This window comes from Pithys albifrons, chromosome Z (assembly GCF_047495875.1).
Source record: "Pithys albifrons albifrons isolate INPA30051 chromosome Z, PitAlb_v1, whole genome shotgun sequence".
In the NCBI taxonomy this organism is placed as follows: Eukaryota; Metazoa; Chordata; class Aves; order Passeriformes; family Thamnophilidae; genus Pithys; species Pithys albifrons.
Genome location: NC_092497.1, coordinates 40,944,789 through 40,968,501, shown reverse-complemented (window position 1 = coordinate 40,968,501; position 23,713 = coordinate 40,944,789). Strand labels below are relative to the sequence as shown.

At 44.7% G+C, this 23,713-nt stretch overlaps 1 protein-coding gene across 2 annotated transcripts in view; it reads right to left on the bottom strand.

The window, feature by feature from the left end:
• Positions 1-23,713, bottom strand: part of PALM2AKAP2 (PALM2 and AKAP2 fusion) — a 281,930-nt gene that overhangs the window by 214,263 nt on the left and 43,954 nt on the right. The window lies entirely within an intron of this gene.

Sequence of the window (23,713 nt, the reverse complement as noted above, 5' to 3'; positions counted from 1 at the left end):
CCCATTCATCCCATCCTTGACCAGGTTCCCTCTCCTGAAGGTCTTTTCTCATTTTGGATTTTGTAGCCAAGACAGACTAACAAATGAAGGCAGTCAATAAGCATACCAGCCTCTGTTTTTATTGGAACAATGGATTTCTTTCCCTATCTGCAAAAGCATTTTTCTTAAAATTTAAATATTTCAGTAGCTGCAGGGTTGGGTTTGAAGACATTTGGAGATTCCTTAAATCCTCAAAGGAATTTTTCTTTCTCATTTATAGGTGCCCTACTAATGCTCTGGGACTTCTCTGCTTTCTAGGGATTTCAAACCTTCCTATCTTCTCCTCAAGGACTATATGGTAAGATGCCGTCTATGCAGATAATAGTTGTCCTTATATTGGACATCAAAGCAGGGCATTTTGAGGGAAAATATTACATTTGTAAGGAAGATCTGGATTTTTAAAAAAAATTATTACTTAATGTCAAGCTTACTTGAAACAAAGCAAAACACAGAGATAGGTGACGATCTGCACAACTTCTGCCAAAGAGACAGCCATCAGAATAGTGATGGGAAGGCTGGAGTAATGTATCCAGAAGAGGTGAAGTAGTCAATTGATACATATGTCAAACAGTTCTGTAATACACTGCACAGTCTTTCATGATGATTATTCATATATATCTATGTCTACACACATATGCACACTCCCCGCTGTCTGAAGTATGCAAGAATATTACTGCTGAACAAAAACATTCTCATGGAACAGAATCACAGAATGGCTTGGGTTGGACAGGACCTTAAAGATCATCCAATTCCACTCACCCTGCCATAGGTAGGGTCACTTTTCACTAGAGTAGGTTGCTCAGAGTTCCATCCAGCCTGGCCTTGAACACTTCCAAGGATGGGGCATCTACAACTCCTCCAGACAACCTGTGCCAGTGCCTCACAACTCACACAGTAAAGCATTTCTTCCAAATACCTAAACTAAACCTCCTCTTGTTGAGTTTGAATCCATTCCCCCTTGTCCTGTCTCTACATGACTTTGTAAAAAGTAGACTCCCTTCATGTACTGGAAGGCTGCAACTAGGTCACTTCCAAGTCTTCTCTCTTCCGGACTGAACAAATTCAATTCTCTCAGTCTTTCCTTGTAGGAAAGGTGCTCCATCCCTCTAATCATTTTGGCATCCCTGTGCTAGTTTCAAAATCATTCATGATTTTTTTTTGTCCCTTACCAACACAGCAGTTTGGGAGTTGGAGGCCAGGAGGAGATGGCTTGTGGAAGCCCAGACCCCCACTACCTGCTCCCAGAGCCAGCTAACTGTCTAAAGCCTAAACAAAGGGATGGCCAACAGCTTTGCATTCCAACGTGATGGTTGGGGAGAGGACTGAGGGAGGTATGGGGAGAGAGGTTTCCTGGTGCTCATTATACTTTGGTCTTCTGTCTGCTTGGGTGCTGGCCACCGCTTGGTGGGCTGGTGGAAGCACTGGGAGGGGGTTCCTGGCTTGCCCTCGACTCTGCTCGCCCTGTACTATTCTTCTCAGAGATCAATCACCCCTGCCTGGACTGGCTACAGGATCATCGAGAGGTCAATGCCATCTGCAGAGTAGTTGCTGACCCCTACCGCAACGCTTTTGGACAAAAGACAAAGGACAGTGAGAAGGTCCTTACACTGCCCATGGGACAGCTTTCATCCCGTCCCTGTGGCTGTCATTCTCACATGAGCTTTCGGAACCAGCAGCTCTCCCTGCCCCCTGTCTTTGCCTTGATGGAGCCCAGGAATGACTCACTGCAGCCGCTGCCTCCGGAGGTGCAGCATCGCCTTCTGCTGCCTGCAAACACAGCTGCACCGAAGGGGAAGAGAGAGGACTTGATTTGTTTGAAAGTTTTGGTTATGGTATTGTTGTTTGTTTTGTTCTGGTTTTGGTTTTACACATATATATAAATATATAAACATATAAATATATGTATGTAGTAAAGAACTGTTATCCTTTTCTCTACATTTTCTGATTAAAGTCTCTTCATTTCAAAGGTTGTGGTGGTTTTTGAGCAGAGGTCCCCTTCCTAGTCCAGAAGGATTCCTCACTTTCCTTTGATAGACATCTTGGTTTCTTTTAAACTGAGACACCTTCCTCTTGCTCCAACAGGTCTGCTGAAGTTGTTTTTGAACAGGAAAATTAGCTTTTTGGGTACCTAAAATGTCACAATTGGTGCCCTTCTTGACATCTCACTGGTCTGTGCACACTGAGGATAGTTTGCATTTATGCACATAGAAGCAGGCAGAATTCATGCATGCACCTTTAAGAATCCTTCCTTATATAAAACTGATAGTCTCTGGATATCCCTCCTATCACTCCTCTAATCCACATTACCCCTTTGCATTTTTGAATGGAATAGGGTGGTTCATGGGTTAAAAACTGAACATTTTTCAGAGACACTTCTTGCCATTTTATTCATTCTGTGATACTAACAGTGTACTTTGGAGTAAGAAAAACAGAATTTGTTCTTTGCTATTTCCTCAAATAGCAGGTCATCCATGGACTGGAATAAGGTAGTTCTAAAAGCAGTTCTAGTTAATGGCCTAATATTCTCAGAATAAGGATAATTTTGCCCTTTTGTGCTAAGCTGGCCAGATGACAAAATATCAGATTCCACATATGTAGGCATTAGCATCCTATGTTTGACACTCCACAGGCCAGCATGAGGCACATACATCTTCACAGTTAACTGATTTACATTTGTAAGTGTGTGTATATGTACCTATACATTTTTATTTCTCTCTCTGTGTATATGTGTATGTAGGTATGTATATGCGTATGTATGTATATATGTATGTGTATATGTATGTATGTATGTATTCTTCCTTTCACAGAAACCTCTTCACTAAAATACATGATGGAAACCACCACAATATCTCCTTCGTACAATAGATGTGACAAGACAGGCTTATATGGAAACCTTTTTTTTTTTTTTTTTGAGAAAGGGAAAGCACTTAGAGTGTTTTCCCTGTAGGCAGCAACACAGCAGGCACTGAAATACTTGAACTACTTACTAACTAGTGGATTTCTGTGAAGTTAAATTGGAATATTGCTCATGTTTCCATTTCACTGCCATTCAGTCAGCCTGACTGCATGCCTCTACCCTCTGATTTTGTACCCACAACTACGGCTGAGGACTATGATAACAAATGTTTGTTGTGGTTTTTTTCTCTCCTAAAGATTATGTGAATCAGCTATCAGGACATTTGACCTTCAGGTCACTATAGCACATTCAATTTCCCCTAGTCACTGAAGGCTGCGACTATATGTGCACCTGGTTTATATGAATGGGTTCTGGAAAAGTGTGGTAGAAGACTAGACTGGATAAAAAAATCATCCCACCAAAAACTGCATGACAATGATTTTTAGACATACAGAAAATGAAATCAGCCCCCACTTAAACAGGCCTTTACTGAAAACACTGGGATGTAAAGCTCATTCTTACACTCAAGCATTTGTTCAGGCAGAGTAAGGCAGTAAATGTTCCTCATTACTCTGTTCATCTGCTTATAGATAAATTTTTCCAAGTATGTCCTGGCACCAAAACAATAAACTGCTTGGTGTAAACAAAGAAGTTTGCTCAAGGATTATAGAAACTAGGTACAGAAGAGATGGAAAAGACTGAACCCAGTTTTACTCTGATTGTGGCATATGTAAAGGAAAAGATTTGTATCTGAAGTGTGCTGCTTTTGTAAGAATAGATATAGTCATCTCTGATGGTTACCTTTCCAAAGTGGTAGAGGAGTATGATTTGGGAGGTATTTTCAGTGCACCTTGAATATTTGAGATATTAATAAGTAAAACAACATTTAAACTTTGCATTCCTGCTTTCACCAGAGGAGTTACAAGAAAAATGGGCAAGTGAAAATACTTTTTTTAGAGCAGACATACATGATGGGGAAAGAACATAGATCAAGCAGCAAGATGACTCACATCTTGGAAAAATGAGATGTCTTCAGGCATTAACACATCGATGTGCAAAATGGAAACATAAATTTATTACCTTTTCCAAGAAGCTTTGGAAAGGATGAAATTCTTAGCACTAAAGTTGGCCAGTGCCACTTTCCTAGCGCTAAAAACCATATACATTAGACACTCTAGTAAGACACCATGCCCCTGGAAGAAAAAGAGGCATTGGGAGGACCAAACAGACCTGCAAAATCACAGAGATAGCCAGTGAACATCTACTGTTCTCTCTGTCTACCCCTGTAAAGAAAAAAAAAGGGCCATCAAGTGAAACTGGATGGGGCAGGTTTGAGGCCAAGGCAATGGTCTGCTGTGGAAATCCGTATCTCAGGATGCTGTATGGTTCTAGAAGTAATGGATTATCCCCAAGGGGGACAGGGGAGCCTGGGGACAAGGCTCAGAGAGAAGAGAGAAGGAATACTGTGAGGGTTACTACAGAAACTGAAATTAATCTGGTTCAAGAAGCTCTGGAACCACAGATGATTTTAAGAATGTTTGCTAAGATTTTGTATGCTTGTCCTTCTCTCATGTTAATCCTAATAACCACTGACATTTTTTGTATGCATAGTATGCTGCTTTGATCAGAATAATCTACAGTTCAGTATCATACTTGTCAAACCACTCCAGTCAAAAAAACCCAAACAACCACAAACCACCACCACCAACCACAAAAAGCTCAAACTCTAAACAAGCACAAGATTTTGAAATAAATGAGTTATACCAAATGCTTCTCTGCAGTCACAGAATACTTCAATTTTCCATTACAAAATAATTTTTGTTCTTGTTGGGAATCTGACTGTAGAGCGTGGGAAGTGATATAGAGATTACTCAGCTCACCAAATCAGAACCATCTGTGGAGAAACATGCACCTCTACCAATCCTTGGGGCACTAAAGCCTCGGTAGAGCTCTTTGGTCCCCTTGCACTGGCAGAAGCACTTGATTTCTTTGGTTTAAAGCCAGCTCAGTCCTGTTCAACAAGCACACCATAGAGCAGCACAGAAGCTAAGCACTAGTTGATTGATCTCACTGTGAAAATGCATGATTAAACCTGATTGCAGGCTAAGGGTTACAATACAAGTGTCCAAAATAATATGGTGCGATAAAAGAGAACTTTTTCAATTCAACAAAAATCCCAACATGGAACCTATGAACCTTGAGGAGAAGGGTGGCACAACACTGGAGGAACTACTATCTGTAGTTTCAGTGAGAAGCTTCCCATTGGCTTCATCCTACATGCCAAACAAGTGTCCAGCCTGCCACAGAGGAAGGGATAGAAGAGGGTGAGCTCCTGCCTGTTGTGACAATGCAAAATATGTATGTATGTGTGTATGGCTAGGCTTTGCAAATGCAGATTTGGGCAGGGCTCTCCCCACGTGGGTGTGCCCTTCCAGCCTGCACAGTGGATTTTTCAGCTGAGGCACAGCGTACGCAGAACTGGCCCCACTGTTTAAGGTCCATCTGCCACAGCCGAGCAAGCTTGGACAGTGACAGGGAAGTCCTCAGGACTGTCACAGCACCCGGTACTAACCGGGGCTGACCCTGCTGAGCATCCGAGACCTGATGGGATGGGATGGCAGGGAGGCATTGAACTGCCACGGGACGGTCCCCACTGAGACTCGAACTCAGGGCCTTGGGATTCAGAGTCCAGAGTGCTCTCCATTACACCACAGGACTGCCCTAATGCAAAATAAATGCATCCAAAAATGACACAAGGGAAGGAAAAATTATGGTCTGCTTCAAAGCAAGGAAAACAGTTATAAAGAGTTGTGTTCAAAGAGTCACATTAATTTCTTCAGCAAGGAATTCTTTTCTCCACTCTTCATAGCCGGCAGAAATTACTCCTCCTCTATTTAAAACTCACATATTTTTAGGGTAGAAAGTAAAGGGGAAAAAAGTAAAAGAGATGCCAACCCCTCATTTTTCTGTTACCAGTTCAGAAACATGCAGAACTGTGGCAGAACAGGAGCATCTAGGTTCAGCAAACAATTTCAACCTTCAGTTCTCATAATCCCAAGAAACCACTGTGAGGAAAGTGGAAACTTTCACCAGAGTGGTTGTTTAAATGACCATTTTCCCTCATAAGTTAAATCAAATCTATATATTTGTTTCCTCATTGCTGTACAGCAGCAATTGTTCACGTAAAAGAAAAAATTAAGAAAAATGACTCTTTTTCTCATTCCCCCCCTTTTTTCCTTCCTTTCTTCTTTTTCCCTGACTTTCTTCATTCACATCTGGACAACTCTCTTATTTTCCTCCTGTGTCTGAAGAGGAGGAAACTCTCCTGACAGCAACCATCCCTACCAGTTGCAGTGATATACCGCAGTACTGGAAACACTTTGCAAACTCCAGTTCTGAATATTATCTGCTGTTGTGAACAGCATGAAATACAAATCACAACACCAGGAGAGACAGGATGCAGACATGAAGCAAAGACAGTTACATCAGAATAAACACACTGTGAATGATGGTGGCAGAATGCCTGCTCCTTTTGGATCATCAGTGCCCACTTTCATTACTTGTTCCGCATGACTATGCTTGGTGAAATCTTCTTGTTATGGGTAGCCATGTAGCCACCAGAAAGTTGGAGGCTTGTCTGTTCCTAGCACCGGGAAATATATGTTGTTTCAGATTATGGGAAATGACTCCTTCTGCAGCTCCTCTCCTACTCTGTGTCAAGCAGAACCAGAGCCTACTCCTGTCTGTTTCTGAGATCTATTTTTGCTCTGCAATTACACCATCAACAGCATGTAAATGTAAACTACTGGCTTTACTCCCTTAGGCCTTTTCCTGCAAGACTGTTTCTGCCCTAGTTCCCTGAATCCTGTGGCCATCTGGCTAAGCTTTGCTTCACTTCAAACACAAGCCAGGGACAAATTCCCTGCATATGTATACTGGAATCCAGCTTCTGAACTTAAGGAAATTGCACTCTGTGCTCCTTTGTCATATCTAAGAGACTGATACTCTTTTCCACTTCCAGTCTCCCAGTGAAGGAGACTAATTTCCTAAAGCACAGATTCATTATTTCAAATGTCCTAAGGCATCATTAGGACCTTGGTCACACCCCTTAATGAGCTTCCTCCATAGCTGAAGAAAGCAAGTTGTATGTTGGAAAGTTCTAGATGGGATGAAGGAATAGCAGGAGTACGGCTTGCTGCTGCAATGCTTTACATGTATCTTCCATATACCCTCCTGTCTTAGGACAAAACCATGGCCATTTCCATCACTCCAAGCATGAAGCAGATGTGTCATTGAGGAATGAATGACAGGAGTTCCCAATTGCACACGTTTAGCAGATAAATGCCTGAAGGGATTAAGTGAAATCCACATAAAAGATAAAGTCTGGGTTTACCTCCCTTCCTTCATGACTGCTCTTTCTACAGCTGAACATATAGCAGGAAGGAAAGCTGACACTGGATATCAGATGAATAATTAATGATTGTTAATTAACAATTGGGAGGTATGTCCTCCACCTACTCTCTCGTGAAACTGGTTTAAGATGGAGATTGCTATTGCAAAGGTTGATTCACATTAAATAGACTGCTTGCCACAGCATGCAAGAAATGACTCGGAATGTTTGTTTTGGAAGTAGAATAGACTTAATTCACTGAGGCAAAGCCTGGTAAGGCAGTAAACAGAAGAGCCCAGAAGTTATGGAAATACTTTGTTTCTCATGTATTGAACAGATTCCTCCTAAGGGTAAGGCTGACTCACTTGCAGTGAGGTGAACATCCAAGATGAATAAATAACATGCTCTCAGGCCAGAAATACACTGACTTACACTACAACCTTTCATTCATTTTTCTCTACTAGCGAGTGTCAGAGAAGTTACTTGCTTATGCACAAGACAAGGGTGATTTGAATTACATGAAGAGATACGGCTCCCCACAACCGACTTAAATGCTCCCAGTAAAGGAACAGACATTTCTGGTCTGCAGCCCCCTTTCTTGATGATTTTTGTCACTTGTATGCAGAATAACAGTTTTTGCAAAATTAATTTGCTCCATTTCATTTAACAGTTATGCTTCTCTTGCACTGTGTCAAAGACAGGTTTCTCCTGTGCTGGCCTGGTAAAGCAAATAGGGTAGCCCTGCATCCAGAGACACATTGCCCTCAACACAGTGTTTAAGTAAGAGAACTGCAACAGTCATCCTGTCAGTTTGGAATATCAAAGGAGGAGTTCAACCACATGGAGCTCTGTAAGACTAACTCTTGCTCAAGGCTTCTGAATTATGAACATTTCATGACTGTCACGATCTGACTGCCAGTGTCATACCTGAGACTATCGAAGTCAAATTCATCCAAGAGGAGAAAGGATCCTCTTTTGTGAAGACAACAATTCTCACAATGCTCTAAAGGGCTGCAGCAAAAATTTCAGCTGCCCTGCAGGCTTTTAATTATAGCTTTCTGGTCACTGAAGGCAACTACCATGATGCACACAGACAATGACTGCTTAATTAAAATCACCATGCATCTCAAAAAAACAAATAAAAGGATGGCACTACTCCCACAGCAACAGCCTTCACTGAAAAGTGATGAACAGGGGAAGGAATTTCCTTTTTAAAAACTCCCTCATTAGCATTTTTGAAAGGCGACACAATGGAAAAATGTCTCATTGGGATGGTGAAGTAAAATTACTATAGGAGAAAATACTGTTTCTTTGATATCCCATGGGGAAATCCCCATTTCAATGGAGCAATAATACCCATTTTGATGTAACCAAGATTTTACATGCAAGATCTTCCTTTCACTGCCTGTTACTGGGTCACTGGAAGCAGTTTCAGGTTTAGCACAATCCATGTGCATTTTTGATTGAACCACCACCATAATGTGTCCTTGAAGTACAAAAAGGTTTAGTTGAATTTTCTTCTTTCCTCCCACTTCTGAACTAAAACTGAACATAGGCTGAGATCCACAAGACGCTGCTTCCCTTCAGCTGCTGACAGGAAAAAGCCACACTTTCCTGTGCATTTACAGTCTGATCACAGGTGTCAAGTTCTTAAATGGCTGATGAGAGGTCTGAGTACCTTTTCTGTGAGATGTGACAGTAAAGCAAAACTTGACTTGCACATGCCAGATTCCCACTCCCTATCAATTCTCTATCAGCATGTCTTCCAAAGCTTCCAAGTTTTTATACTAACTCTGAAAATGGCTAAGAGCTCAGGTTCACCTGAGTCCAGATGCAACATTCTTTGCAACACCAATTATATCCAGAAAGTGCTCAAAAGACTGTATAGATCCCATTGCATAATATAAATAATGAAACAGACACATTTTTCCATTACTTTGGTTAATCCTTAATATCAGTAATAAATGACAGGCAGCTGCATTTCACTACCTAGCTAACTTCAAAGATGATATGCATAACTTGCTAGCACTGACCTTGTTCTACTACAGCCTGAGCTAGATGACAAATTCTGTGCCTTCATCTAGCAAAGTGTCTTTCTTCCTAAAAATAGGGTGGAATTTTCTAGATAGTGTCACATAGAACAAATTTTGAAACTTCTATTTTCTCTAGAAAACCAGCAGAATTCTGAAAGGAGCTACTTTTAATCAACTATTTCCCCCCTGTATTTTTCTTAAAAACTTATTTTGGATAAGGAATATTAAAAAGACCTATAATCTAAGTTTTTATTCACAAAAATATAAAAGGAGTTTTCTTTAGGTTGAGTAGACAGATTGTAGAAAACCAGTTCATTAACTCTCTCTGCTCTCATGTTGCTACTGATGCCGAAAGGGTTTTTTTAACTTTTCAATTTTCATATTTTGTAGATTTTAGAGACACAGTAGATGCAATGCTGTAGATTTTAGTGAATTAATATTTAGCAGCTTGTAGCACAAAGTCCTTCTATCTCTACCCCTGCTCCAGAACAGGCAGCTAAGATCTGCCAGCTGTTTAGTCTCTTCCTCAAGGTACCTGATTAAAGCATATCAGAAGAGAACATAAACATGGAGCAGTGTGACCCGAAGCCCTGGAGAGCGTCCAAGAGACCTTTGTGTACTGAAGAAGAGGAGGTGGATGAAGACAGAGGGTCCCAACGACCCCAGCCCCAATTCAACAGGGGTGGGAACTGGGAGGGGACAGAGGTGGAACTGGACATGTGGACAGTAGTGATTGGACAGGTTATATTATAAAAGCTATAGAACTTAGAGCTTGCTGGCGCGCGCGTCGATGTATTCCTGGATGAGCGGGGTTGCTCATTAAAGTGCCTGCCCATTATCTTATCTCCTACAAAACTTGGCTCGGAGTCTTTTTTCAGACTTCTACGGCAACAGTTTGGCGCCCAAAAGGTGGAAGCAGGACCTGATTCACTTCAAATTCCTGGTCCGGACCACAGAGGTGAGATAACGGGCAGTTACTTTGAGTTTCTGTGGCATTTGGCTATGGAAAGGGGAGATTTTTGCCCCTGGTAGGAATACGGAAGGGCCGGGAGGGAGAACTGGTCTTAGGCCTAGCCAGTTTCCTGGCCTGGGAGGGCGAGGGTTTTCGCCTGGGAGGGACAGGGTTGTCCCTTGAGCCTCGGGAAGGGCAGACCACGCAGCATTTGCAGGAGGGTAGCAGGCTGGGAGGCTGGCTGCAAGGGGGATGCATCTTGTGAACTCCGGAGTCAAAGCTGTTTGGTTTAGCCTGAGGCACTGGTGGTGGTGTTGCTAAAGAATCACTATGGGCTGTGTCCAAAGTTCAGAGGACGAGATACCAAAAGATTCCCCTTTAGGCTTGGTTTTAGATCACTGGAGTCCTCTTACTGGTTCTGAAACATCTTTGAAGAAACAGGAACTGTGTAGGCTCTGTCTTAATATGTGGCCACTTCATTGTAAGCGTGGGGGAAAAGTTTAGCCCGAAACTGAGTCTTTTGTGCTAGAAGATGTGTTACAGCTAATTTCGATCTTGCATACAGAGGAGAGATGGAATGAAGTGAAGTATGCTGAGTTGTTTTTAGCCTTTTTGTCCCATCCAAAATGGATGAGAGGGTATGAGAAGGGTATTTCTAAGGGTATTTCTAAGAGAGCCTGTGTTTGTTCTGGGAAAGGCAAAGTGGAAACGGCATGGAAAAACCAAGAAAGAGGATATTAGCCAGGTTTATATTCCTAAGGAAGAGGATTGGGACCTCTTAATTGCTCCAAACTTGAGGGCTGGAGCAGCCAGAGGGGCTGCTGGATCCGGTCCCGGAGCGGGGGCAGCAGTGGCTGCTGGATCTGGTGCTAGCGTGGGGGCAGGGGCTGCTGGAGCAGCAGTTCCCAGTCCAGGGCTGCCGGCGGGACCTGGTGGAGCAGCAGCGGGGGTGGCTGCTGGAGACGGGGAGTTGCTTGTTCCCTTACCGAGGCCGAAGCTGGCGGCACAGAGCGTGCAGGCTGGTGGAAGCGGGGCTGACGCTCTGCAAGCGATTGATGGGGCTGTGGCTTTGCAGCCAGGCACGGCGGGGAGAGCCGGGGTGTTCGATCAGCGAGGCGCGGTTACCATAGCAACAGGGGCCATAGGAGCGGCTGAAGCCGGGGCAGGGGCTCAGGTTGGAACGGATCTCACGGCTAGAAGAGATCAGCCCGTGGGAAGGAGAGATCATAGACCTGGAGGGGCTGTGCTCGACCCCTCAGGGACGGCAAAGCCGGCAGGACCAGCTGATCTTATAGATTTCAGTGCGAGCGATGGTGTGGTGGCAGGAGCCGCAAGAAGGGTTGAAGTGGTACCCAAAATGGAGAGACCTTCTCCATACAACCTGGGAGCTTTCGATCCTGCCTTCGAAGGCAGGGCCAGGCATGCCTCCTTCCCCTTAACACCTCCCGTTCCTTACCCGTATGGATTATATCTGTACCCAAGGGGGTACAGTGGAAGTGGAGTTGTCCCCACTGCTCCGCCTTGGCATACAGAGCCACGGAGCAAAGGCGGGGGGGGCAGCAGAGGAATTTCCTGCTTCAAGCTCACAGCAACAGGGAGCAAGGGAACAGAGGAGGAGAAGCCTCCCCCCACTTTTGTTGCCCAGAAATAAGGAATCAGACGTAGAGCCTTCAGGTGATAAATCAGATAGCTCAGAAGAAGAGGAAGCTCCTGTGGTAAAGCCAAAAGTGAAAGCTTCTGCGGCGCCCACTAGGAAAGTAGGGAAGAGATTGCTGACTGCCTTATCAGATCCTGATCCCATAGCTAGGAGAACAAAAAAAAAGAAAGAAAAGCTTGTGCTAGAAGCTCCTTTAAGGCAGGCTATGAGAAACCAAGGTCCTATGTATATAAAGACTCCTTTTTCACTGGTAGAGCTGCAGCAGTGAAAAGCTTCAGTGGAGTCATATAGAAACAATCCCGATAAAGTTGCTAACTATGTAGAAAGGGCAATAAAGACTCAAGATCCTGATTGGTTCGACCTTGAAGTGCTGATGGACACCCTATTGGACAGCACAAAAAAAGAAATGGTTAAAAGAGCAGCAAAAGCTGGAATTCAGCTGCTGAGGGCAGCTGGGCAGATTTCGGGGGAAGTTCTGCAGATATTTCCCCCAATGGATCCAAAATGGGATCCTAATGTGCCAGCACAGAGGAAAACACTGACACGATACCAGGAGTATGTGGTTTATGAGTTCAGACATGCTATCCCAAAAGCAGTGAATTGGGCTAAGATGTATGAGGTAAAACAGGACAAAAATAAATCTCCTACTGATTTCCTGAATAAGCTGAAAGATGTCATAAGAAAATACACAAACATAAATACAAAATCAGACACAGGGAAAAAGCATTTAGTTAATTTGTTCATAAGCCAGTCTGCAGATGACATAAGGAGGAAACTGCAGAAAGCAGGAGACAAAAAGAATATTAGTGAGTTGCTAGATATAGCTTGGGTAGTATACCGGAATAAAGAACAAAAGAGCAAAACAAAAGTGTTGGAACTAGAGGAAGAAGATGACGGTCATGGACACTGTAACTGCCAAGAGCATCGTAAACACAGTACCCAAAATAAGGAGTGTAAACATCATTACCAATATGATAGGTGTTCCTACTGTAAAAAGAAGGGGCACTAGAGAAAGGATTGCCCAGACCTGAGAAAGGATGAAAACCCTCCTCTTCCCCCTCCAGCCCCCCCGGCTGACTGTGAGTCAGAATGCATGAAGCAGACCGGAGGTTACTACCCCAGCAGAACCTCTGGTTATAGCTAAGCTGGGGGAAGAAGAAGTTAAATTCTTGGTTGATACAGGTGCAGCTTATTCTGTGTTAAACACCTTAGAAGAGAAACTGAGTCATGATTCTATAACTGTAGTTGGTGCTACCGGGGTAAGTGAAACCAAGCCTTTCTTTAAGCCTCTGAAGTTTAAATTAGGCAAGCACTGAGTAACTCATCAATTTCTTTATATGCCAAACTCTCCCAAGCCTTTACTAGGCAGAGATTTGTTAGAGAAGTTGGAAGCTGAGATTAAATTCTGCAAAAGAGGGAAAATAAAAGTCATAATTCCTGATACTAAATATATCGAAGCAGCTACCTTTTTCATACAGGAAAGCCACGAGGAGATCCCAGCAGAGGTAGAGGATGCTGTCATCTCCTTAGTATGGGCCAGTGATTACCCTGGAAGATCCAGGCAAGCAGAACCAGTAAGCATCACTCTCAAGCCAGGAGCAACACCGGTAAGACAAAAACAATACCCTTTGAGCCTAGAGAGCTTGAAGGGATTAGCACCCCTAATTGAAAAGTTTCTCAAATTCAAGCTATTGGTAGAATGTGAATCCAAATATAATACCCCTAACCTGCCTGTGAAAAAAGCCGATAGCAAGAGCTATCGTTTAGTGCAGGATCTAAGGGCAATTAACAGAATAACAGAGGACATACACCCTGTAGTGGCTAATCCATATACCCTGCTCACCACATTAACTGATGATTTAAGGTGGTTTACTGTGCTTGATCTCAAGGATGCCTTCTTCTGTATTCCTGTGCATAAAGACAGCCAAAAGCTCTTTGCTTTTGAATGGCAGAACCCTGAGACAGGAAGAAAGACCCAACTCACCTGGACAGTTCTACCCCAAGGCTATAAGAACAGCCCAACGCTATTCGGGAACCAACTAGCTAAGGAGCTGGAGGAATGGAGAAGGCAGGAGCCAGAGGAAATCCTCCTACAGTATGTCGATGATCTGATGCTCGGCACGAGAAGCCGGGATGAATGCATCAGACTCACTGTAAGTCTTTTAAAGTTTTTGAGTTTAAATAGATATAAAGTCTCAAAAAAGAAAGCACAAATTGCAAAGGAACTAGTCATCTACCTGAGGCTGGAAATATACAAGGGACATCGACGGCTCAGTGCAGACAGAAAAGAAGCCATCTGCCGTCTCCCAGAGTCCCACACCGTCCGAGAGATGCAGGCTTTCCTGGGCATGGCAGGATGGTGCAGACTTTGGGTGGCTAATTATGGACTATTAGTCAAACCCTTATATGGAGCACTGAAAGCAGCCCAAGGAAGAGTCGTGGAATGGACTGATGAAACTAGAGCTGCATTTAAACAGCTGAAACAATCCTTGATGTCAGCTCCAGCACTGGGACTGCCAGACTTAACCAAACCTTTTGAACTGTTCACACACGAGCAACAAGGTGTTGCCCTGGGGGTACTGTCACAGACCCTAGGATGCCAGCGCAGGGCTGTGGCTTACTTTTCCAAACAGCTAGACAATGTCAGCCAGGGGTGGCCCGGGATGTTTGCGAGCTGTGGCTGTGACTGTTATCCTAATCCAAGAAGCTCAGAAACTCACCCTGGGGCAGTGCATTGTCGTGTATGTACCCCATGCAGTTCAAGCAGTGCTTGAGCAAAAGGGGGGTCACTGGTTGACCCCTAGCAGAATGCTCAAGTACCAAGCTGTGTTGTTGGAACAAGATGACGTTACCCTGAAAACAACATCCAACGTAAATCCTGCCATGTTTCTGTCCTCGACACTAACTGAACAGTGTGCCCGAGCATGATTGCTTACAGACACTAGAGGAGGTCTACACCAGCAGACCAGACCTGAAGGACACACCCCTTGAGGATCCAGACTGGGAGCTGTACACAGATGGGAGCAGCTTCATGCAGGATGGTAAGCGTTTGACAGGATATGCCGTCACAACGAAAGATGAGGTGATTGAAGCAAAAGCCTTACCAGCAGATGTATCATCCCAAAAAGCAGAACTAATTGCATTAACGAGAGCCCTGGAACTAAGCGAAGGAAAGAAGGTAAATATCTGGACAGATTCTAAATATGCTTTCAGCGTGGTTCATGCCCATGGAGCAATCTGAAAGGAGAGAGGCCTGTTAACTACTCAGGGCAGTGGAATCAAACACGCAGACCAAATTAATGCACTTCTGCAAAGCATTTGAAAACCAGAAAAGGTGTCTATCATTCATTGAAGAGCTCACCAGAAGAAGAAAACAGTCCCTGAATTGGAAAATCATTTTGCTGATCAGGCTGCAAAAAGGGCTGCAGAAAAAGGCATCCTGCCAGTAATACCACAAAAAGAAATTGACTTGACAGGATTCACCCCAAAATACCATGAAAAAGACCAGCAGTTAATTAAGTCCCTTAACGCAGAAATTAAAGAAAGTGGATGGGCGATTACATCCACAGGACAAGTCGTAGTTACAGCCCCAATCCTTAGAGAAATAGCTCTACAAGAACATGAAGCTACACACTGGGGAAGTGAAAACCTTCTAAAGCACCTAAAAAAGGTAATCATAAGGACAGGCATGACCGAGGTCGTGCAATCCACTGTTAGCAAATGTGAAATTTGCAGGCAAAATAATCCTGACACAACCAAGAGAGTGGTGCTAGGAGTAACAAAGGCTAGAAACTTTCCTGAAGATTACTGGCAAATAGATTTTGCTGAGTTACCACCCAAAGAAGAGTATAAGTACATACTGATACTAGTTGACACATTCAGTGAATGGCCTGAGGCATACCCCTGTCGCACCAACACAGCAAGGGAAGTGGTAAAAGCTCTACTTAACCACATAATTCCAAGATTTGGAGTTCCTCTGGGAATGTCATCAGACAGAGGGACACATTTCATTGCAACCATAGTTAAGGAAGTGTGTCGTACCCTCGGAATTGTTTGGGACTTGCATACCCCCTACAAGCCTCAGGCGAGTGGCAAAGTTGAACGCATGAATAGTACCCTCAAAATGCAAATCAGTAAAATTTGTCAAGAAACATCCATGTCATGGGTTCAAGCTCTGCCTCTGGCTCTCCTGAGAATTCGTATTCAACCAAGGCGAAGGGATAACTTAAGCCCTTATGAAATACTGTATGGGAGACCATACCAAGCTCCGCACCTCCCGGAAGACATTCACATAAAAAGGAAAGTTAATTTACAAAAGTATTTAATGGCTTTAAGCTCTACTTTACAGAAACTCCAGAAATTTGTTGAGCTATCCAGACCGATCGGACTAGACACACCTGCTCATCAGTTCCAGCCCGGAGACTGGGTCTACGTCAAATGGTGGGACAACGATCCGCTGCGAGCTAAGTGGAAAGGACCCTTCCAAGTCCTGCTGACTTCTTTTACTGCAGTTAAAGTTGCCGGGAAAGGACCCTGGTTCCATTACTCCACAGTGAAGAAAGCATCAATTCCTGGGACAATTGACAAAGCAGAACCGGACACTGATAACGATGATGCGGTTTAGACTGCTTCTTCTGTTCATGTGGTCTGTACAATCGGTAACTATGATGCGAGTGTAAAATCAAAATTTACATGTGACCCTAGTGCAAAATGTGTCTAAAATCCTTCACAAAACTGACTGCTGGATTTGTACACAAACACCAGCAATTGATGATAATGAGAGTGATTGGCCCCTGATTGGTATTCTAATGAACGAGACAAACTTTGGTGAAACTTTCGGAGTCCTGGGGACATGGAAACTGGTTGAGAGAGCCTATTATTCAATACCCCTGAGCAATGTAATTCTTAGTCAAGACGATCAAACTGTTCCCTGTCTGTATATTAATGTTACAAGAAATGTCACCCTTCCTACCTATTGTGACACCAGCACAGCTACCAAGGGGTTAACCCCAAAGATGGTGATAAAAATGGCAGCACGACCCTGAAAAATAGTCCCTAAACAGGGCTCAAGGTGGTACTGGATCTGTGAAAATGAAGCCTGGAAAGTTTTACCCCTCAATAAAGACAGGGTCTGCACTCTAAGAGCTGTGATACCAAACATAACAATCTTTGACCAAATTAATGAACAGGAAGAGTGGGGAAGAATCTATCCCAGAAGGGTAAAGAGAACCAATAATCCCCTTATAGATCGTCCCACACTTTTCCACAGCATAGTCAGAGCTGCAATTCCATCCTTGGGAGTAAGTGAATTAGAAAAAGCAGTTGTCAATATCTCAGCTATCCTCGAAAACCTCCAAGATAAAACCACAAATGCTATTACAGCTTTGAAAGAAGAGGTCCACAGTTTGTCTCGTGTAGTTCTGCAAAATAGAATAGCCCTGAATTTAATACTAGCCTCACAAGGAGGTGTGTGAAGTCATTAACACTAGTTGTTGTTCCTACATAGACCAAAGTGGAAGAATTGAGAAAGATCAGGCTGCAATTCGGAAGCAAACCAAAATTCTGCATCAGGTAACCCTTGATAATGTCTCATTAGGCCTGAATGATGTTTTCCACAAGCTTACGTCATGGTTGCCGAACTGGACCTGGATGAAACAGCTGTTTTTAGTAGTGATATATATAATTAGTGTTTGCATAATTGCTTATTGCATGATCAAATGTTGCAAATGCTGTTCATCTCTTTGGTACAATTTCAAGTATAGAAAGTAGAAGCGAACAAAATTTTGAGTTTTGTCCGTTTCTAAAAGAGGGGACATGATGCCGAAAGGGTTTTTTAACTTTTCAATTTTCATATTTTGTAGATTTTAGAGACACAGTAGATGCAATGCTGTAGATTTTAGTGAATTAATATTTAGCAGCTTGTAGCACAAAGTCCTTCTATCTCTACCCCTGCTCCAGAACAGGCAGCTAAGATCTGCCAGCTGTTTAGTCTCTTCCTCAAGGTACCTGATTAAAGCATATCAGAAGAGAACATAAACATGGAGCAGTGTGACCCGAAGCCCTGGAGAGCGTCCAAGAGACCTTTGTGTACTGAAGAAGAGGAGGTGGATGAAGACAGAGGGTCCCAACGACCCCAGCCCCAATTCAACAGGGGTGGGAACTGGGAGGGGACAGAGGTGGAACTGGACATGTGGACAGTAGTGATTGGACAGGTTATATTATAAAAGCTATAGAACTTAGAGCTTGCTGGCGCGCGCGTCGATGTATTCCTGGATGAGCGGGGTTGCTCATTAAAGTGCCTGCCCATTATCTTATCTCCTACAAAACTTGGCTCGGAGTCTTTTTTCAGACTTCTACGGCAACACTACTAACTGACTTTGGTTTAAGTCCATGCTATTCAGTGTATATCCTTTCGCTGTTTGCTGCTGAAAAGGAGAAAGACAGGATTTGGTCTGTATGGGCTTATTTTAATCACATTTCCACAACTTCAAATAAAAGTTTCTTATTTACCCTCATGTCCAACACACTCCTTAAATACCTCTTCATGCTGCCAAAAGGGCTGTTGTAAAGCCTGTGGAAACATCTCTGATTGCAGCTGCATGTGCAGAGGAGTACCTATACAAAGCTTATCTAGGAATGAAAAATAAATCACAAGTTTTTAAGTCAAGGCATCCAAGCTGAAGCTGTGATTACTTATGCTGGGTTTCCCCTAAGCAAATGTCTGGTGAGGATCTCTATGCATTATTTTTCACTTGCTGAGAGCTTAAATCAGAATCACCAAGACTGGGATTTCAGCAGAATTTATTAATCCATTTTAACTGGGCATATGCCAGACATCTCTACCTCAAGAAACTCAAACCTCCCCAGGACCCAGCATGTTAAGAGGAAAGAGGAAACTGGATTTTCAGCAGTGGAAAAGGAACAAACTGATCTGGCTGGTCAGCACAGAGCAATGGCCAAGATCCACAGGGGAAACCAGTGCTAATTCTGGTACTTGAATCATACCCAGCTTTTTGCTTGTTATTTTCAAAGTAATGGTAGAAAAGTCCCAAATTAAGGAATTAATACATAGAGCTGGGCTTTATGTTTTAATCCTTACGGTCTGGCTGGATTACCCAATTGTTTCAGAGTCTCAATGACTCACATAAAAATGGTTTTTACTGAGGCTTGTGCTTGTGTGTGTGGCAGCTTGCCTGCTGACACTGAGGCTTTCGGTGCTGTCCTGCACGGCACTATGCCAGATCTCTTCTTTTGCAGGACTATGCTTGGCAGTTGTACTGTATAGGGCTCCTCTACTGCTAAAAGCACTTCTTGTAATTTGTGAGAAAAAATTATTAGCTTAAAACCCTTTCTTTAAGATTTTGTCCAATGTTGGTCTTGAGCTAAGGACACTGACATTGATGATCAGGGATCTGCTAACATACATGGCAGTTGTTGGTGTGATTGAATCCTAATGTAGAGTGTAATTCTACATTCACACCTGGTTTTACAGGGAAAAGAAAGAGGGAGAAGAACCTTCCCTACAAGCACAGTGTGATACAGTCAGAAGTCTGAGACTTGCCACCTTCTAGCTGCCAGTATCCTTCCACACTGGTGATGCTAATGAGGTGATACACTAGTGCATTCTAGCTCAGTTTTGTTTTCTTTCTGAAGAGGTTGTAGCAGGCTGGGTTCCTCTTGCTTTTTGACCAGCCTCAAAGATCCCATTCATCTGCACCTTTTGAAGATCCACACAGATCTGAGGGGGCACTAGTGCGCCTCCAGTTAGGGGGTAACTCCCTGCTGAGACACGGAGACTGATGGGGCTGCTGGACGTGCCATTTCTGCCTCCTCCCCAGTTCATCAGGGGAGTCACATTACTCCAAAAACAGACATAGAGAGACCATTGACTATAAATAATGAACGAGACCATGACTAAAAAAGTAGATACATCTAAGTGCTTGGTAAAAAAGCATGCTGTGATCCAGATATGATAAAAATCCTACGCAGCCTCAGCCTCGGCATTTTTGCCTTTACAGCACATGAAAGAACTCACTTCATCTCCAACCAGCTTACTTCTGGAAAGCTTATTTAATTTGACAGGTGCAGGATCACATGCCTCAATGCTGAACCTTAGCAGCATGCAGGAGGTATTACTGCTATGTCATTCCTTTAACTCAGGCATCCCAATGCTTTCTATGTGGATATGAATAGCTGAGACACTACACTACTGATTGCCTAACTGTGCTGGTTTAAAGGTGAACCAGCAGGGGAAATGAACTCACCACGAGAGAGATTATAAGTCAGACCTAAAATTTAATAATAATATTATAATAACAACACTGACACACAAGGGAGATTGCATTCAACTCACAATACCGCAGCAGTATAACCCAGTGTCCTGGGGCACAAACCCAAGGGGGTTTGTTTGCCCTTGTGCTGAGACCCCTGTGGCTCCCCCCAGTCCAGAGGAAAAGGAAAAGAAAAACCTGTTGGTGCAGGCGAGGGCTGTGGTCTGGGCGAGAGCGGTGATCTCCTCCTGTCAAGGTCCTGCTGCTACTCTGGATCCAACGAGAGGTTCCCGAGGTCTTCTTACCCACCACTTATGTACCCTCACGGAGCACTCAGTCCCTCCCCCTGGGTGGGGACTCACACAATGGGTGATTAACTCTGGGAGCCAGGGGGTGTTGAGCTGTTGATGGCCCATTAGCAGCTCCGCCCCCCTCAGGCTGGGTGTGAAGGTGATAATGGCTCCCTGGGCAGCTGCTGCTAATGGCCCATTGTCCTTGGGGAATGATAGAGGGGGTAGAATACACAGTTTTGATCACCCCCACACAGGGTTAGCTGGTCCCTCCTGCTGAACTAGGACATTATCCACCCCTTATTCTACTCCATCTAGTCATTCCCAAATTAATCCCCTTTTTACCTATACATACATATATATACACATATATAAAATGAAACATTACAAACTCTTCTCGCTCAAAATTAGGTCCCCTTGTGGTACACGTGTTTCTCCATCTTTTTGCATTACCCACCAAGTGCAACCAGGTCCTTGAGCAAAGACAATCCCTCGGATGGGTTTGCCTTTGTTTGAGGTGGGACTCACCCAAACAGTCTTTCCTAACATACCTCTCATATGGACCACAGGGACTTTATCTCCATCTACAGTATTCAAGAGTTCTGATTGGGCAGGGCCAGCTCGATTGATGGAGCCCCAGGTGTTGACCAACCAGGTGGCCTTTGCCAAATGCAGCTCCCAGTGTTTGAAAGTTCCCCCACCCAACGCCTTCAAAGTTGTTTTCAGCAGTCCATTACATCGCTCAACTTTCCCGGCAGCTGGAGCATGGTAGGGGATATGATACACCCACTCAATGCCGTGCTCTCTGGCCCAGGTGTCTATGAGGCTGTTCTTGAAGTGGGTGCTGTTGTCAGACTCTATTCTCTCTGGGGTGCCGTGTCTCCACAGGACTTGTTTCTCAAGGCCCAGGATGGTATTCCGGGCAGTGGCGTGAGATACGAGGTATGTCTCCAGCCATCCAGTGGTTGCCTCTACCATGGTCAGCACGTAGCGCTTGCCTTGGCGTGTTTGGGGAAGTGTGATGTAGTCAACTTGCCAGGCTTCCCCATACCTGTATTTCGACCACCGTCCACCATACCATAGAGGCTTCACCCGCTTGGCCTGCTTGATGGCAGCACATGTGTCACAGCCATGGATAACCTGTGAGACACTGTCCATGGTTAGATCCACCCCTCGGTCACGAGCCCATCTGTATGTTGCATCTCTGCCCTGATGACCAGAGGCATCATGGGCCCATCGGGCTAGAAACAATTCACCTTTATGCTGCCAATCCAGATCTACCTGAGAGACTTCAATCCTGGCAGCTCGATCCACCTGCTCGTTGTTACGATGCTCCTCATTAGCACAGCTCTTGGGTACATGAGCATCTACGTGACGGACCTTCACACTCAGCTTCTCTACCCGGGCAGCGATGTCCTGCCACATCTCAGCCGCCCAGATGGGTTTCCCTTTGCGCTGCCAGCCGGCCTTTCTCCAGCGCTCCAGCCATCCCCACAGAGCATTGGCCACCATCCACGAGTCAGTGTAAAGGTAGAGTCTTGGCCACTTCTCTCGTTCGGCGATATCCAAAGCCAGCTGAACAGCTTTCAGCTCTGCAACCTGACTTGATCCACCTTGTCCTTCAGTTGCTTCTGCAACTCGACGTGTAGGACTCCATACAGCTGCTTTCCATTTCCGGCTTGTCCCTACAATGCGGCAAGAGCCATCTGTGAAGACAGCATATCGCTTCTCCTCTTCTGGTAGCTGGTTATATGGTGGGGCCTCCTCAGCTCATGTCACCTGCTCCTCTTCTTCTTCAGAGGACAATCCGAAACTCTCACCTTCCGGCCAGTTAGTGATGATTTCCAAAATCCCAGGGCGATTAGGATTCCCTATCCGGGTTCGCTGCGTGATCAGAGCGATCCACTTACTCCATGTGGCATCAGTGGCGTGATGGGTAGAAGGAGCTTTTCCTTTGAACATCCAGCCCAACACTGGTAGTCGGGGTGCCAGGATGAGCTGTGCCTCAGTGCCAATCACTTCTGAGGCGGCTCGAACTCCTTCATAAGCTGCCAGGATCTCTTTCTCAGTTGGGGTGTAGCTGGCCTCAGATCCTTTGTATCCCCGACTCCAGAATCCCAGCGGTCGTCCTCGAGTCTTCCCAGGTACTTTCTGCCAGAGGCTCCAGGATGGGCCGTTCTTCCCAGCTGCAGTGTAGAGCACATTCTTCACATCCTGTTCTGTCCTGACTGGCCCAAGGGCTACTGCATGGGTAATCTCCTGTTTAATCTGCTCAAAGGCTTGTTGTTGTTCAGGGCCCCACTGGAAATCATTTTTCTTCCGTGTCACAAGGTAGAGAGGGCTTACAATCTGACTGTACTCAGGGATATGCATCCTCCAAAAGCCCACGGCACCTAGGAAAGCCTGAGTTTCCTTCTTGCTGGTCGGTGGGGACATAGCTGCTATTTTGTTGATCACCTCTGTTGGAATCTGACGACGCCCGTCTTGCCACTTCACTCCTAGGAACTGAATTTCCTGAGCGGGTCCCTTGACCTTACTTCGTTTAATGGCAAAGCCAGCTCTTAGGAGAATCTGGATTATCTTCTTTCCTTTCTCAAAAACCTCCCCTGCTGTGTTCCCCCATACAATGATGTCATCGATGTACTGTAGGTGTTCTGGAGCCTCACCCTTTTCCAATGCAGTCTGGATCAGTCCATGGCAAATGGTGGGACTGTGTTTCCACCCCTGGGGCAGTCGATTCCAGGTGTACTGCACCCCCTTCCAGGTGAAAGCGAACTGTGGCCTACACTCTGCTGCCAACGGAATGGAGAAAAAGGCATTGGCAATGTCGATGGTGGCATACCACTTGGCTGCCTTGGACTCCAGCTCATACTGAAGCTCCAGCATGCCCGGCACAGCGGCACTCAGGGGGGGTGTGACCTCATTGAGACCACGGTAATCCACTGTCAGCCTCCACTCTCCACTGGACTTTCGTACTGGCCATATGGGGCTATTAAAGGGTGAGTGAGTCTTGCTGACCACCCCTTGGCTCTCCAGCTCACGAATCATCTTGTGTATGGGGGTCACAGAGTCTCGGTCAGTGCGGTATTGCCGACGGTGCACTGTGGCTGTGGCCAGCGGTACCAATTGTTCTTCAACTTTCAGCAGTCCCACAGCAGAAGGGTCCTCTGAGAGGCCAGGCAAGGT